This window comes from Ammodytes marinus, assembly GCF_949987685.1.
Source record: "Ammodytes marinus genome assembly, chromosome: 1".
Lineage (NCBI taxonomy): Eukaryota > Metazoa > Chordata > Actinopteri > Uranoscopiformes > Ammodytidae > Ammodytes > Ammodytes marinus.
Window position 1 is genome coordinate 32,381,327 of NC_137230.1, and position 18,460 is coordinate 32,399,786.

An 18,460-nucleotide genomic window follows, 5' to 3' on the forward strand; every position below is an offset into this window, starting at 1 on the left:
AGGACTTTCTTTTGCAAAGACGTCTGACAGATGGATAGCTCGGCAAACAGGATTTCGTGGTATCTCTCTATAGCAAAGCAATTCCCCCCCCCTTTCCCTTTAGCCAGAGTGCAGTTAATTTTTCATATAGCCGAGGAGGAGGAGGAGGCTGCTGTTGGTGGTTCGCAGAGTGAATTTAACATCCATTTGCCAACAGTATCCAGGGGCCTGTCACTTTGGAGCAGGAGCTTTATTTCATGCACTGATACATGCCGCCATCTCCTCACACCGACACACTCACACAGTGATCTCTGGCAGAGACCGGGAGAAACAGAATGGCTACCTATTAAATGTACATGGGCCTGCCTCTCCAAATAGAAAAAAAAAAACGCTGAGATGCGAAAAGTTGAGCCACAGCTACAGTAATTGAATGCCTTTTGTGCATATGAAGGCAATGTTGCAGGTTGGGGGAAGTGGCATAAAAGGATTGTGATGATAAGGTTTGATTTGCATGTAAATTGTTTTCTTTCTTTCTTCTTTTTTTTAGCCTTCCTTGAATGCCTAAGATTCATCTGGATGGAGGCGCATCACAATGTGTGAGTTTTTTTTCGTTGATGAAATACTGCTTTTTCTAAAATGTGTGTCTTGTTGCTTTTGATTGTGGGAGCGTCTCTCTCTTCCATTTGTATTTGTTTGTTGCAGAGATGGCTGATTTAAACACAATCATGGTTTCAGGCCTTGCATGACACTAGTGGAGCTGATTTTTACTTCAACATTTACATTGCAACATAATATACAACGTACGTAATGTATGTCCCCTTCATCCAAGGTGGGCTGTAAGTACTTGAATTAAAATCCAATATATAGAAGAACAGTCATATCTGCATTGAGGACTTTTATGTTCAATACTCTAAGCACATTTTCCTGATAATATTTACAGACTTTACTTTGGAACCATTTTCAATGCAGTTTGTCTTTTTGTATTTTAAATGATCTGAATACTTTCTCCACTGCTCTTCATTATGGACGATTAATTTTCAGTCTGAATGACTTTCGGGGATTTCTACATCTTGTAGCCTACATCTTCTACACATGTATTGCGATGCTGCAATATGCTTTGCTCTGGTCCTCCACCTTACCAACTCATGTCATTAATTATGAGGATGAGTGGATCCCTCCTGCGTAGCCTCTTTTTGCGACTCTTCCCTGTGTGTGTGTGTGTGTGTGTGTGTTTGTGTCTTTGCGTGTACATGTCTGTCTGTGTGTGTGCGTGCGTGCGTGCGCGCGCGCGCGTGTGTGTGTGTGTGTGTGTGTGTGTGTATGTGTGTGTGTGTGTGTGTGTGTGTGCGTCTGTGTTCCCTCTTGGAATGGGACACATTCTGGACATGAAGGGGCCAGTAGTAGCATGGCTCTCCAGCTGGCTTTGGATCTTCTTCAGGCCTGGGCTCCTGATTGACCCCAGTCCAGCTGAACAGACCTCAGCCCTGGATGTCACCCTGGTGCCCCCTCTCCCTGGCCCTCTGGCTCTTGTAAAGGACCCAGACTGTAGATTCTCTGAAGGGTCATCAAACCAAAAGCGTCCGTATGGCTGGGGAGCACTGAGGTCATGAATGACAAATATTGCGCTCCCCATTGCAGTGCCATACGCTCCTCTCCTCTCACTCCAACTCAGAGTGCTTGTAAGCATAGGTGTTGATTTCTGGGGGGATGCAAGGGATATGTCCCCATAGATATTAAGAATGTATTTGTCACCTCAAAAAAACATGAAAGACAACCTCCTTCTCTCCAGATGAGAACTTTGCCGACAACTCTGACTAGCTCCATTATATTTGTGTCAATGGGAACCTGACTGTTGTATTTTCCTTGGAATAAAAACAATTCCACCATGAACTAATGCAGAAAATGCACAAATTGGTTAATACAAATTAAAACAAAAGGCAGGAAATGAAGTTGTTTGACTTCAAAATGTTGGGGATGACCCCCAGATCCACTGCTTTAAATGTTTCCCCCTTAAAATGTTGAAAAAAAAACCTACGCCCTTGCTTGTATGTACGAGTGGAGTATGTAATGTCGGTAGTGTATTAAGTCCATGCTTGAATGCACAGTTAGCCTGGTGGGTGTGTAGTTAATACTGACACTGAGTGCTTTAGAATCAGCGTTTTGGCATTGTTTGTTTTATGTGCTTTTTGCAGGAGTAATTAAGCAATGGTTGCTGAGTAAATGAATGCAGCAACGGGCCCCGTCAATAAATCTGTTTCAAGATAACTTAATTTGGCTAAGCAGTGTGTTACAGACGACTGTGACACACATTATATCACTGGGTGTGAAACATTCCGATGATGAATTATTGAACATAAATCCATTATCTTGAACATATTTTATTTATGAATGCACCAAGACACTGGAGGACTTTAACACTGCAGGGGCAATTATTGTTCCACATTGTGTCACCACTCTTCTCTCAGATGAAAACTGCCAGAGCAAACCGCAATGAATCAAAGAATTTGCGAGTTTTTGATTGACATTTTGTGTGTGTGTGTGTGTGTGTGTGCATGTGTCAGGGGGCCCAAAGCGACATTAGCCGAATTGCTTTATTTAATGCTTTCTCCCTCATTCTGTTTCTCTTTTAGCGCGCCTTGTAAACACTGATGCAATAATGCATTCCATTATACAGAGAGGAGATGAGACGAGTGTCTCCGGTGGCTCCTCTCCGTCTCAATAATAGGTCAACAGCTGTATTTAAAAAATTAATCACATTCTTGGCAGTTGCGAAAGGTTAGTCCGTGACGCTCTGAGACGCAATATATTGGAAGGCTCAGATCAGCGGGCGAAACCCTCGGCGGAGATGAGGGAAGAGTTGCTCCTTTGATGAGTACAGCATGTAAATGATTTGTGTGTGTTTATAGGACACGGGGCTGGCCCTGCCTCACTCCAAAGACAGCAGCGTCGGCACCACTCTGTGGCAGAGGCTGGCAACAACAGCAGATGGAAAGAGGCAAGCCAGGGGAGGGCCGACCCAGCTACATCACTTCACAGTTTGTTCTTTCTCTCTTTTAGTTACAGACTGTTTCCCTCTGTCTCTCTTTCCTCTCGCAATCCATCTCTGTTTCACAAGAAGCCTTTTGATGAACAACATGTTTTTGTATTGACTTGATTGATTACCACAAATTGGTATTTTTGTATGTTTCTACTTCCAATTTGAAGTAATCAGAGTATAGTAAGAGTAAGACACTATAACATGTTTTTGTTTAAATTATTATTTTAGCAGTTATTTGGCTCAAAATCATAATACATTCAATAGTTGACATATGTTAGTTTGGCACCATAGCAAACACATACGAACAACACATATAACCAATAACACTGATATCGGGCTGTATTGAACTGTGGCATGCAGGAAAACACATTTTGAGCAGCAAAAGGTTGAGGTCTGTTTTTTGCTTCTTATTTGCGTATTTCTTTAGTGACCTGCTTTCTGAATTTGTCCTGCCTCTTGTATACAATGACAACACGTCCACTTATGTTTAAGTATCTGAGTTTTCTGTGATGTTACATTATTTGAGAGTGCTCCAACCTGGTATATGTTAATAAGGTAGTTTCAGGGCTTACAGTAAAATACAAATACATCCCTACTTACTCTAAGGTTCGGTGTGAGCTAAACTCAAGACAACTAAAGAGCTCGTTTGTTAATGTCATGTTTCCTGATGTAGACATTGTTGGCCTGTTAGTGGAATCTTTTTAAGAAATTAAAATATTGATGCCTTTCTCACATTCGAAAAACAAATTAACTCTTGAAGATATCATCTTGACGCGGATGAAATATGAATGTCTGCCTCGGATTGCTTTTAGTAATTCTGAAATATTCACTGTTGGTATTTTTAGCGTGCCGTGGCTCCTGCGTGTGGGCTGACACAAGGGGATGAATTTTTCAGCAGCTGATCTGATTTTGGCCGTCACCGTACATGGATAGCCTTAATAAGTCAGGAACAACTCTATACCTGGACTGTTTGATGAAAATGGAATTCTGCATGATGCAAGGGAGTGAAAGGAGTGTTGAAACGCTGCCGTGTGTGTGTCTGGCGCTCTCGACACTTCTGAGAGCTCCACCGCAGATTAGCTATTATGCTGTTTGCACATGTCGACTTTGGACGCCACTGTATTTCTATTAGTCGCTTAATATGAATTAGTAAACTGAACAATACATATGTCTTTAATCCTTCACTGGGACAAATTATCTGAAATTGTCTTATAATCTGAGCGGTCCCACCTCAGCCATAGTTCAAACATTAACACCATTTTTTTATGCTAATAGGCTTTTATTTTCTTTCTCCCCAATGGAGCGTAATTAGAAAAGAAAAACAATCATAAGATAAGTAATCGTCCATTAAAAAGAAATGAGGGTATAGTGTTTTTTTTTTCAAAACAACAGAGACCCTTTGGGAAATCATATCATCTCCTTTTCACTCATTAAAAAGTAGAAGACGGCCAACATCCCCTCCTGGCGTCGCTAGCTTTAAAACTGCCACGCCTCCTACTTTTTTTTGTGTGCCATATTTAGTTTCAAACAAGGTTGAATTTAACTTGATTTGACATGTGTCTTCTGACATGCCTTATTTACTACACAAAACAGACACTTTCAACAGCTGGACTTGATTTTTTCGCCCCTCTCTTTTTGCTTGCCCCCCCAAAAGCCTAAAATTCAAACATAGGTCACAGTTGAAATGGTTCAAACAAATCCTTGCAGTCACCTTTACCGAACCCTGCTTCCTGGAAGATAGCGGTAATGCCTTTAAAAGCTCAATAGGCCAGTTCACTATTCTGGCTTTTTGGGCCCATCGTGGCAAATTCCAGACAAAAGTGAATTTCCTTTTCCCTGTCAATAACAAGCTCCATGTCACCTCTGAAGGTGAGAGAGCATGATTCAATAAGCTTTTACTTCTCTCTCTCTCTGACCCCCTGTCACCCTGTTGGTAAAACAGAGAGTTGAATTACAGTTTTTCTTCTTTTGCAATTACCCTACAGGCTTTTCTGGAAAACACACCAGACTGACTTTAATGTTCAAACAGTATGTGTAGCCTATTTTATTGTGGAAAAGTACAACTTACGATAAATACACATTTTCCTGCCTCATAGCACACCGACAAACTCCTTTTTTATATATATATAAAGCACCACAATGTACATTACGGAGTTTCCCTTCTGTCTGTCTGTTTGCTTCTCTGTATTTTTGTCCAATACAATCTCCTATACAATCTTTAATGGAAAGTATCTCAAATTAGTTTTTTCAATACTCTAACCTAAAAATCTAAATTTCCATAGCACTGACATCAACATTCTAAGCATTATTCTGAAGGTTCTCACAGGAGGATTTGTGCATATGTTGTTCATTGTATGATTTTATGATATATTTGTTCTTAAAAACATGATGAAAATGCATTTTTAAGACCTGTACCTTACCCTACAGGCTTTCTAGAAACACACCAGATGGACTTTATTGTTCAAACGGTATGTACTATAGCCTATTGTACTGTTGAAAAAGTGCATCTGACAATAAATACACATTTTCCTGGCATATAGCAAAACAAAGACCATAAAATATCTCCAGAGGTTGATGAGCCTTCAAAGATCAGTTCCTTGCTTTTTGCCATAGGGTGAGTCACGGTATGGTCGACTTTGTTACTCTCTAGATGTCGGGATAGACGTAATAAAAAGAATGGAATTCTTAATGCTGTTGTAAAAACACACACTTTTTATATATTGACAGAAGAAGTTCCATACGACTAAGGGAAGGGGGAGTTGGACTCCAGTTTGTACATGTTGTTGGATGAACACAGTATATTTCTCCTATACAACCATCTTTAACTGCCATTATCTCAACATTATTTTTTATTATTTTTATTATTTTGTTTGTAATACTCTGAAACAAAAATCTCAACTTCTAAAGCACTTACATCAACTACACTTTCCATAATCATTCCCACTCTTCTGAAGGATATTACAGAATGATTTGTTTATATGTTGTTAATTATTGTCTGATTTATGACATTGTTTTTTCTTAACACATGCCAAAAATAAGACCTGTACATAGCACATTTTGATTTATAAAATGAAAAAAAGCTGAATCCAAACTACTAATCATACATCACTAATATGTTGTGACTGTTTATTGACAAAGAACTTCCATACAACTAAAGGAAGGGGGTTTAGGGGTCCAGTGTCTAGACTATGGTGCATGAAAACAGTTTTGTCGTGTGATGCAAACAGCAGTGGAGGAGTACCGATGTATGAGCCAGTGTTCGTTGCCACGGAAGCCTTTGCCTCCTCCGATTGCTGCTACCTGTGATCTGTAGTCTTGTCGGGACCGTGTCTGCAGCTATACCATAGGCCCCCCTGTGTTTCTAAGTACCGGATAGCATGCGTTCCGTCGCTACTGCCCGCCGCCTGCTCATGTTTGCAGGATATTGAAAAAGACCTTTTGTCAGGAAGTTTGAGGCCCACTGTGGCCATTGGGGAGCTGGGATCTCGCTGCTCCAAAATTGACCATATCACGTTTCAAACTCTTCATCCTAATAAACAACAAAGTCAGATGTATGATGGGTGACACTCATGCAATGGGCTCTTTTGCTTTTGCTTTTTTTCCATTTTTCGAGGGAGTCCTTAATACAAATATACTGAAAGTACAGAACAAAATACACACAAATGACAAAGCTCTCCCTTACTACTACCAACTGACCCCTGTATAGTATGTACATGCAACTCAATTTGCAATAAGATTACACTCATCCCAATAGATAGCCCTACTGTGATTTACAGTATGCATGAACATTCACATACATAGTGAATTTATTGATGGATAAAATAATGTATTGTATAACTTATGGCAGGCGAAGGCAAATCTCCCTGATTATGTCCTGTTTGCAGCATTGAAATGTGACTAGAAATGAATCAATGCACAAGGTAACCCTGTTGCTATTACTATGCAAACCGGATAGATGGCCTGTATTTAATTTATATAATACCCCCCTCCCAGTAGAATCATTTGTATCATGAGGCAACTTGGTTGGAACATTTGGCCTATAAAGAAATTAACTTTGTCTCTCCGCTAAGTACGCCAATGCATCAAGCCATAATCTGCACCATAGATGAATCATATTTGATATTACACAAGACAAATGTATTCATATTGCATATTTTTCTAATTTTTTCTCCTGTCCGACCATCTGTGTGTGTTACGTCTTACCGTGATTAATCTGCTGATCCTATCGGGATAGAGGGCAGGTGTTTTATTCCCTAACACACACACACACACACACACACACACACACACACACACAGCGGTAAGTATAAGAGCTGATATCAAAAGCGTAATCCAACATATTATATTTTAGATCTTTTGAAATATATCAGGGACAGGGATTCCCACAACTGGGCCATATTGAGATCTGATTTATTCCGTATTATCATATCATTGTGTGTGTGTGTGTGTGTGTGTGTGTCTATTGCGTGTGTGTTAAGACTAAGCAAAGGAGGGCAGACGTTGATATCAAAATAAAATTCATACACAGTGCATTGTGATTATCAGTGACATATGAAATTGTACTTTGTGTCCTTGAGATCAGTGTGCTAAACCATTTAAACAGTGAGTGACCCTAACCCTAACCCCTTGACTGGATTAGAGGGGATACTGAGAGACCTTTTGGGCCAGATAGCTAAAAGGGCAAAGGTCACCCTATGGCCAAATACTATCCATCTTCAATACTGATGATTATTTTTTTCCAGGAAACCGCATCATTTCATCTCACCTCTTTCTTTTTTACGTAAGTGTCTGTAGGTCAGGTGCGATTAGAGTCGGGCGCTGATTTACCGAGACAACACACTCACGCTGTTGGGCCTGTTAACAGCCACTGTCTTACACGTGCCCTCCTAAATTCACTTATGTAGAAAATCCTTGTCTTTCCCAAGGCGTTGAACAAGAGCGAGTGGATGCACAGACAGATTGCAAACTAGTGTTAATGATCGGCCTGTCAGGCAGAATCTGTATTACTTAATCTCCTGCTCCCTGCTCTGCACCATCAAAGCAATGCAAATGAAAGGGAGGTATTGATTTCTACAGCATCGTGTTCCTGCACTTATTTTAACTCCTTTTTTCTGCTACCCACTGTTTCCATCCACGTCTCTTAACTCAATTATGATTGTCATTTTAACAACGTGAAACAACAAGGATGGTCTTAGCGTTTCAGTTAATGTTGAAATCAGTTTTTTTTTATGATTTAAGGCAAGACACGGCATGAAAATACAGACATGTCTTTTGATATTTTGCTTCCATAACATGCCGTCTTTCATTATTTTGTAATTTAAAGGTCCAACATATACATGTAGATGTTATTTCAGGTGTTATCTCAACTTATATAAAGCACCACCTACATCAACTGGACTTTCCATAAACATGCTTAACACTATTCTGAAGGTGATTACAGAAGGATTTGTTCATATATTGTAATGCATCAATCTAAACACACACTGGACACGAAGAAAAAATAGATTTTTGGTTTTTACAGAGATTTAAATGTATAATTAGTTTGATATTATTAGATTTATTCAACATTTTTTAAAGAAAATCTAATACAAAAAAACTACTGGCTAAGTCTAATGATGATATCAATAAGTTACTTTTTGTTTACCCTATTCACTTACAGTGTCTGGTGATATTGTTATTCTGTAAGTACAGTCACCTAACAAGGTCTATAATGTGCAATGTTTTTGCACCATAAAGTATTTTCTTTTTAATCTGTATATCTCATTGCAGATATGAAACTTGTCAATTGAAGATCAAGGGGATCTCGACGATTAGGGGATTAAAGTCGACTCAGAGCTGAAACAGATGGTTTGCTATGATGTGTCCTAAATACTAATCCAGTCAACCTTTCACACGGCCAGCTGTGATTGATACAGAACGACATATTGTAAAAGTTAAATTCTGTGTGAGGTTGATCTTGACCTCTTCACCTTCTTATACCTTGTCTTCAAATGATAGCACGTCCGCAACAAAAAAAAAACAGGACACTATTGTGAGTGAACTGTAATTGATGCTGTTTTGATCAAGAAGCCTGGTTAAAAATCCTTGTTGCTACCCATGAAGAATGTTTAGTGGACAGCAGTGAAACCCATTTAAAGTCCCATTCTGGAAGACGTGAGCAGCCACAGGGAACTCTCTGTCACAATGAAACATGGTGATTAAGACAGCCAGTGGGAGATGGAAATGAATTCCCCTCGGCTCGGAAAAGAGGTGTTGTATGGAATTGTCACAGGTCACCCTCCAGGGCTGCCTGGCATTTGCAAAGTAATTCATCCGACGCATTATCCCCAATCATGATAAATTCCAGGCATTATGAATTGGGATGTTTCCTCACAGAATACGTTAAGTGATAATCTAGGTCCAAGGATCATTTGCCTTCTTTTTTAATTTCTCCCACGCTATTGTTGCAGACTTGAGATTCTGTTTCAATCTCCCAAAGCAATGTGTGACAGGGACGCAGTGAAGTTTAAAGCAGGTCTGCATGCCCTACTAACAGTTATAACAATTACTAGTAATACTGTCTGTTCTTTCTTCGGCCACTAGAGGGCAGCATAAACCATCTGTGAACATTCTGACATATTAACACATTTTATGTAAATACAGAAAATAAAACTGGTTAAGAATTATTTTGGTTCATGCAGGATTTCTATTGTAACATATGTTAACTTCATTGCATCTTCTGTTGGATGTAAGTATGATTTAATTCCAGCATTACTTTGTATGCTAAATACTATAGTGTGATTTATTGTTTTCTATTTGCAAATGTCAAACCATCAAAACTACTTTTTGTCCAGTCTGTAGCAGATTGAATATATGTTAGAACCAGAACTGCTTTGCTGAGTCAGTTTAAACAAAAACAGCAAGGAATGCTACAAAATCAAAAAATATATACCTATCATGCAACAGCTGTTTATTGGTCCCATATGATTGTAGGTCTGAAATATTTCTAGCAAATGCCGTCTGCTCAACTCACACCCAAATAGTGGCTGTGCTTGTGTGTGGATGGCACCCTTCAGTTTTCTAATTGATGACTACTGGGTGCAGTCGGACGGAAGCAGTCTGCTGGCAACCACACGGGAGGAAACCACTGCCAAGACAGCTTCTCTATCAGATCGCTCTTTGAACTTCAGGCTTATGAGCTGCTGACAAACTCAGACTCTGCATGGCGGCGTACTGCAGTGCCCCTTGCCTTCCTTCCTCCGCTCAATCCCCGAGACCTTGTGGAATCTACAAAGTCAACATTAGAGTAGAGGAGGGGAAATATCCTGCTGTTTTTCCTTCACAAACGTGTGCAATCTCTGGCGATTCTGTGATTCCGACTTAACTCTAAATGGAAACAGTGTTGTTTCTTTTCTTTCACGCCACCACCTAGCAGCCGAACAGCGTGTCAGACCACTTTCCTCTGGATAATTTCAGACATGAGAGACCCCTTTTTCAGCCCTCTCGAGCCCCCCTCCTTTGCTTGCACGGCCTGGCCTTCATTAGGCCGGCTTATTGGTTGCACATGGCCAAAGTGGACGTTTGTGTTATCCTCACGCGAAAAGGTGCTGAGGAAATTGCTGAGTCTTCTGTCATAAGACAAGACCTGAAGGCCATTTCCTTGGCTTGCTTTGCACGCGTGGCCTGGCGTCAGCCCGGTGGCTGGGGGGAATAATGAGGCTTAGAGTGAGCAGGGCCTTAAGCCTGGCAGGTCCTCATGCCTCAAAGAAAAGTGATACGTACAGTGGGCCTGACATGGAGCCCTGAGGGACCTCCGATGCCGTCCTGTGGGAGATTAGCTTTGCTACCCTTGCCCTTGTCTACTTCCTTTCTTAATTCACTAAACTAATAGTGCACTCAGGGAGAAAAGAGAAGATTAAATAATCACAGAAAGTGGCTGCTGTAAAGATTAGATGTGGTGGGGTTATTCATATGATTAATGTGTGCATAGGGCTGGCTAGACCTAATGTAGTGCAGGCCATCTGATATGTTTATTAATACATGTCCACTTGCAGGAATACAGAACTTTGGCTTTCATCTTAAAGTGACAACAAATAACATAAAAACAGATATAGGACAGAAAGTGAGTTTGTGTACAGTATAAGACAATGTGATCAATGCATCAAGGGTGAAGTCAGCTATTCTGGAGAACACTTGTTGTCAAAAATCTAAATGTCTGTACTGTGCGTGTGCTCTGAAAAATAATCCATGTCGTTACCCAGCCTAGGATCTTTAAACTGGCATATTGCGAGCTATGGTGGCCCCCTTTGTTTACATACCCTTTGTCTACAGTTTACAGAGCCTAGGCTGTGTATTAACACATCTTCAATGTCTTTCAGTGCGCACACAGTACAGACAGGAAGCGGATCGTGAGGAGATATTCACTGATTTTGACAAAAAGGGATTTTGACAACAAGCATTCTCCGTAATCACCGACTCCACCTTTAACCTGTCCCGAATCATATATTGAGGTGATGAATAGAAAAACGGGATGGATTTGAGTGAAACCTGCTCACACGTTCACCCTCTCCATTAATATGTGTTTATACGTCTGTTCTGTGCGTGTGCTCCCCGTGCCCTGGGTGAAGATGAAAAGTTTTTTGGACTTGTAACCCCTCTTCCCCTGCCGGTAATCACCCCCAGAGCCCTGTAATCCCTGGCGCATGCAGATGCCGCCGGGGGGAATATTACTGTTCATAATATTAATCTGCTCTCAAATTCCTTTCTGTTACCAAGATGAGGGCGCCTCGTGCACCATGTTCTTATGGGTATTAAGTGTGCTACAAGAGATTCATCGAGAGGTAGATTTTTGACTCGTCGGTGGGGATCAAGCCCATGCAGCCCGAGGTCGTATGGGCTTGCTCTGAGGAACACCCGCGAGCACATAAAAACCTATCTCCATATTCTCATAAACAGCCCGACATGAAAGACTGCTGTGCCGCAGCGGGGACGCAAATCCACAGCCAGCCCACGTGAATCATGTCAGGCTGATCCAGACGAGGGTTAAAGCCTCTTTAAGGTGTTGGGTCCCCGGCTGTGATACCTGACTTAGCAGCAGGTAAACCCCCCACACCACAGGGCTGAGGAGAGCGCCATTGTCTCCATCAGTTGATCAAAGGCACGGCAGCAGCAAACCGCCAACGCACACGTCTAAAATCACGAGCAAGAGAAATGAAAAGGAACCCCGCCAGATGGATTGGAACCTTTTTTTTCCCTATTTAGCCGCTGTTCATCATCCTGTACCTGGATTTTTAGCATTGTAACATTTTGTTGTACATAGCTTAGCGCCAGGGTGGATTTGTGGGCTTTCAAAAGGGACTCTCTCGGCACAACAGTGTAATCACACTAAGCCTCTGGTGGGAATTTATTATTATATAAAAAAAATGCAAGTCTAATGACCACAATTACTTTAATCAGAGAGTGTCTGTCTTTGAGGTGTGGAGACACACACACAGTATTTAGCTAATATGAGCTATTAAGCACTCCTGATGACCCTTTTCCCAAATGACACATGTCTCAGCTTTGCTCATTTATATGCCGATGAAGCAGCATCACTTGAATATATATATATATTTTAAACATGAATCTCTTGAGTTCATAAGTTGAGAAGCTAGTGTTGCAGATGAAAGTATCACTGTATCTTTAACTGGTTCTCTGTATTTATTAGTTAATGTTTCTTCTATATTTTTTCTATCTCCTTCGTGACTTGTGCGTGTGCAGCCTCAGATTTTTTCTGAGCGCGTGGGGGAATTGGATGCAGTCCACTGTGTCATCGGGAGTATTTATGCAATCAGGAGGCGAGCAGGCAGAGGTGCGACGGTGCCAGTGGCGTGTGAAATCTGCCGCCAGGATTGACACTCGGATGACGGATACCTGTAAAAATACATTCACGCCTCCGAGAGGGGAAGGAGATTATTTGTCTAGTGTTACACAAAACACTCAGCGACACCACTGAGGGACTCCATCCCCCCCCCCCCCCCCAAGAAACCCTGTCTGGAAGTTAGGCTGGGGTAAAATGAAGAGAGAGAGAGAGAGAGAGAGAGAGAGAGGGCCTCTGTCGCAAACATTCAGATCATTTTGATGTCTAGGAAAATGCACATTCAATTATAAAGGCAGCGCTGCATGTAAAAGCTGTTTGTTCAGCTTTCCCCCAAGCAACAGCCAAACTGAGAGAACTTGTATAATGGAAAGTCGTTCTTTTGAAACAGTGAGCATTTTTTACATGGCCAGGTGTTTTGTGTTCTGCCTTTCCACGGGGAGATTGGATGGAAATCTACATCATTTCTGCATTACGTGTCTCCGTGTCTGATCATGGCGGAGAGGAACAAAGAAAAATGGAGGAATTTGTAATGCGGGGCGTATTGATCGTGTAAACTGGTGTCTCTGTATGGTTCTCCTGTAAGTGGTGTGGCGTGTTATGACCCTTAGCTTCCCTCTACAGGCGTATTAGTCACCATTAGCTGTCCTAAGGTCACCTTGCAATGGGCCGACCGTCCCCGCGGAGGTGACACCTTCAAACAGTGTCACCTGGCATATGTAGACTTGTATCTTAACCTTGACCAAAGAAAATGTCTTTTCCAGTAGTTAAAGATTTTCCAATGGGGCCCAAAGGCAATAAAGCCTCAGGGATTTTTACTGTCCAAACCCCCCTCTGCTTATCCCTGCTTGCCTGTACCCTGTTAGCTATCAGTATAAATACAGACCACCAGTCATGCATTAAGTGCATAATTATTCCATTTCCAAGATAAATCTGGTGTATAGTGTCATATCCATCATGGCTGTCACCTCCTACATGGCGAGTAGGGCACTAAATGAAAGGCTTTTTGCTCATATGCACTTCTATATAGTCATCAATTTTGAGCAGTCTATTCATTGTTTGGTGTGACAGACGCGAGCTAATAATGAATGATCAAGCAATGCCCCTCAAACAAGAACAGCCATCATAAGCATACACACTACGGAGAAGGATGGTGGGTAGGGTGGTGTGGGTGGGGGGGTCATTCCAAAACACAGACAGGGCTACACAGCCAATCCTTGTATGTATTGCCCCTTATTTTGTCCAAGGTTGCTGTTCTGGCAATGGGGACAATGTCAAAAAATTTGTAGCGATCAATATTTGTGAGTATGTCTTGATCAAGAGGAGGGCCGCGGTACAAGTGTTAACAAAGCGCCTAGGCCATAGCAAACGTGGGTTTACAGCGTGTATACACCGGGATATGATGTGAAAACAGGGGTTCGGTCCTCAGATGCCATCCTAAGAGGAGCTCTGATCCTTGTCCCGTGCCTTGTTTAGCAATAAATAACATCGCTTGTCCACTCAGGGCTGACATGGAAAATAGATTTAGGCCCCGGCCGTGGGATGATGTTTATTTTTTCCCTTTTATTACGTGTAATTCCGTTGGACATGGGATTAGGCATGTTACTGCTGATACAAAGCTGAAGTAGAAGGCTTCTGGGCTGATTGGAAGCAAAGCAGGTTATGTGATGTACATAATGAGAATATTTGGGCAATATTGGGGTTATTTTGAAAGGCTTAGTTGACGACAGCAGTCCAAAATAACCTTTTGCCGTCGCACTAGTTTCCACTTGAGAGAATTTGTTTTTGGAGACATTCTCCAATGTTCCTTTATTGAGAGAAAAAAAAACCTACCTTCAAATAGCCCTCTGTAGGTATCACAAAATGACTTTTTATTATTTAAATGGTAACAATTTAACTGCTATCATCGTGTGACCATTTTGTATCTGATATTGAACATCTATAGCATTCTTTTGTTAGATTGTATTAGTCTTTCACAAACGATGCATTAGAGATATATCCAGTTTCATTGAGTAGATGTATGCGCCACGTATTATGGGAATTAGTTTATAATAATGTTGGCTACCCTACAGCATCTCACAATAGATATAGTCCAAATGCTTCTTCGGGCTCCCAAACTGAAATGCAGAGATATGTCGTGTGTTACATGCTTGGCTGCCCCTGTTGCATTTACAGTAATTGATTCTTTTCAATGATTTTCAAATGCGGAGGCCCCTTGCCAGCGTTGCATGTTTTAAAAGGGCTGGAGGCATGTCACGCATGGCTTACCCCCACAGATACGTTGCTTTCCCTGTAATTCAATCCGGCCTTTTCTGCACCTAACCAAAGTGATTAACTCCCAACGAGTCGACACAAGTATACAGCTGGACTTCCCCCCATGGATTATGCACATTTACTATCACTTTCTCCAAGTAATCTCATGCATTATGACACACATTAACATACGCTGATTCTTTATCTGACTTGGATTTAAACATGTGGATGTTATTTTTTCTCTTTTTTTGTGCTTAACTGACAGCAACACTGCTGCACAGAGGCAAGGCAGCAGTGTTTAAAACTGAGTTAGTTGTTTGCAATATAAAAATACATTACCACATGTATGATATGTGTAACAGCAATACAGAGGTTCAATGATAATGATATCACGAGGTAAAATAATCGGCCTGAATAGGCATAAAATAAAGGCAATGCAACTTTTCTTTATTTTATTCAGAACAGACACTGTATACAGTTTAAGATTTATTTCTGAATTTTTTTGTGCAATATTTCTTTACATCAAACTGTATATTAAAAACCAGCCTCTGAATTGTTTAGATAAACACATTGTACGCCATTGAAATAATGCAAACAAATAATGTACACACAATGCAAAAAATGCAAAAAATAAAAGGATGCATCAAATGCACTACAGCGCTGCAGTACACAGCCTTTATCTAGTATGGTGCTGGTAAACAACAGAGAAGTTATTTTAGAAATGAAGCAATTAAGCAAGATCCAAAATGAACACAACCCCCTTATAAACCGGCACATGGCGATGTCATTTGCATGCCTTTGAATAACTAATCTCTGAGGGGAGTTCCTTCAGATGGAATTCTCAATGCCATGCGCTCTTTGTTTTAAACACACAGGCAAACAAACAAACAAAAGCGTCCTGGGTCCACCAGAGTTACTTCAGCATTCATCCCCCCCCCCACCTCCCCCTGTGCCTCTCCATCTCTCTGCTGTCAGATGACCTAATGCACAGCTGACTATCTGTCATTGTAAGGGCCATCACTCAACAGCAAGAAAGAAAATATGAGGGATAGCCTGTTATTAGATACACAGAGAGTGAAGATAATGGAAAATAGCATCTTAAAGCTGTACTACGTAACATTAATTTGTGGTCTCTTTATTGACAGCTTTGTCATTTAGCCATGTCTAAATAATTAGCCAAATAGTTATCCAAAGCGTGTTTTTATTTTTATTTTTGTTGCTAGTATATTTCCGTTTTTACGTGGATGTAGGGGGCCAGGCAGTATAGACTCAAAATAAACAGTCAAATTAAAGTGGAATGTTTATTGTGGACAACATACCAGTGAAAATTATATTCAAAAAAAAACTTTGAAAATCGTACATACAGTAGCACAGCTTTAAGTTAAGCGTAACGCTATCTTATTCAGTTGTGGCAAATTAAAAAATAAATAAAAATGTGCAGATATGTTTTTTTTCTATTGTTTTTTTGTTTGTCTAATTAGAATGACCATCCATCATGATCAGGGCATTGCTATTCATCCAGCTGATTGGGGACATGACAAATGAATGTGGGAATAAACGGAGTGTCAGGCCGGGGAGGGAGATGGATGTTCTCTCAGCAGGAGAGGAGCGCGGAGACGTACAGTTAGCGCTGGCAAGTGGCCAGAGCTTCTGGTCTCCATGTCTCTCCACACACACATCACCCCCAAGGGCTGTAAGCATGGGGCACTCTCCCCGTCTTCTGGACCCACTGTCTGTCATCCTCCCTTCTGTATGTATTAGTAAATTAACAACATGTCACATTGATGCAACCACCTGCCCCAAATGTCACAATTCACCCCTGTGACCTGAAGTGACTGGATGTCAATTATGGGGACATTTCAGGCTCTGGTTCGTTGAGGCAAGGCAAGTTTATTAGCACAATTCAGACATGAGGCCATTCAAAGTGCTTTACAAGGGCATAGACATACTTAAAAAATAAGACATTGGAAAATATTGAAGTTACATTTAACAGATATTAAAAACAAAAGTCAAAAACTGTCAGATAAAGTGTTACAACAGATAGTGTTTAAAAGACAATAAAAAAATAAAAAATAAAAATGTACAGGTAAGAAGGCAAACAGAAAAGCCTTCAGCTTAAATTTTAAAGAGCTGAGAGTTGCAGCAGACCTCACGTTTTCTGTGAGTTTGTTTCAAATACATGGGGCACAAAAGCTTAAAGTAGACCTGTCCCAGCCGACCTGAGAGCTCTGGATGCTTCATAATGCAGTTCATAATGTTTAGGAACATCCTCCCTACAACTTTTCACGGTGTGATGGGGCGATGTAGCATGAATGTACGATGAATGTTAAAAGGGTTGTACCAGTTGTTGTGTGGGTGTAATTATTGAAGAGAAACACTGCACATTAGCCGAGCCCTAACAGTGAATAGATTAAAAGGCAGTTTAGCACAATAGCGTGTTTTATTCAGGCCCACTGTGTTCTACTCGGCAGGAGCTGGAGGGCCACTGTGCCCATTGATGTGTAAAGCGGAGCGCGCGGTTGCAAAAAAGGGGTTGCCGAGTTCAGACTGAATTAGACGCCATTAGAAAAAAGTGTTTGACTGACATACTGTAAAACCCCCTTCTACTTCACACATTATTAGCAAACTCACTTTGATCCCATTATACGGCAGACAATTGTTATTCTAGAGAAATGAAGAAAAAATAATAATGTTATAAAGATTAATGCAGCCCCTACACCTCATTCTTCCATCCGCCCACTTTCTTTTTTTTTTTTTTTGCACATACCCGGGCTCTCATATAAATTTGAATTGGTTTTTCAATTATTCCAGTGCCTCATCTCTCTCTCTCTCTCTCTCTCTCTGGCTAAACAAAGAATTTCCATCAGATCCCATTGAGATGAGAAGTTAGATTATGCATTACCGCAATATCCAATTTAATAACTCAGATTTTCCTTTATTGTTTTTTCTGTTTGCATTGTATTCCTTTAAACGACTCAACCAGGGCTTGGATGGCAGGCAGGGTTGGCATAGTGCGGGAGTTGTGTGTGCCCTTCGCCTAACAAAGACGTACACAGGGCTCACATCAGTGACTGGGTGAGCTAGTAATAAATACAGGCCCCCCTCTTCAGTATGTGGATGACAAAAAAAGTTGAATTCATGGTTCAACTGACTTAATGAATGGGAGTAAATTAATTACAGAGTGAATCGAAAAAACCTGTGTCGGTTCAAATAGCTTCAGAAAATAACAGCGATCATTGTCTGTTTGTCAGTGTAACTCCTATTAATCATATTTTAATGACTTTTTCTACTAAGCGCTTCCACTTTATTGTCCGGTCACTGCATTGAGTTTGAAATAGAAAATAGTTGGGGGGCTC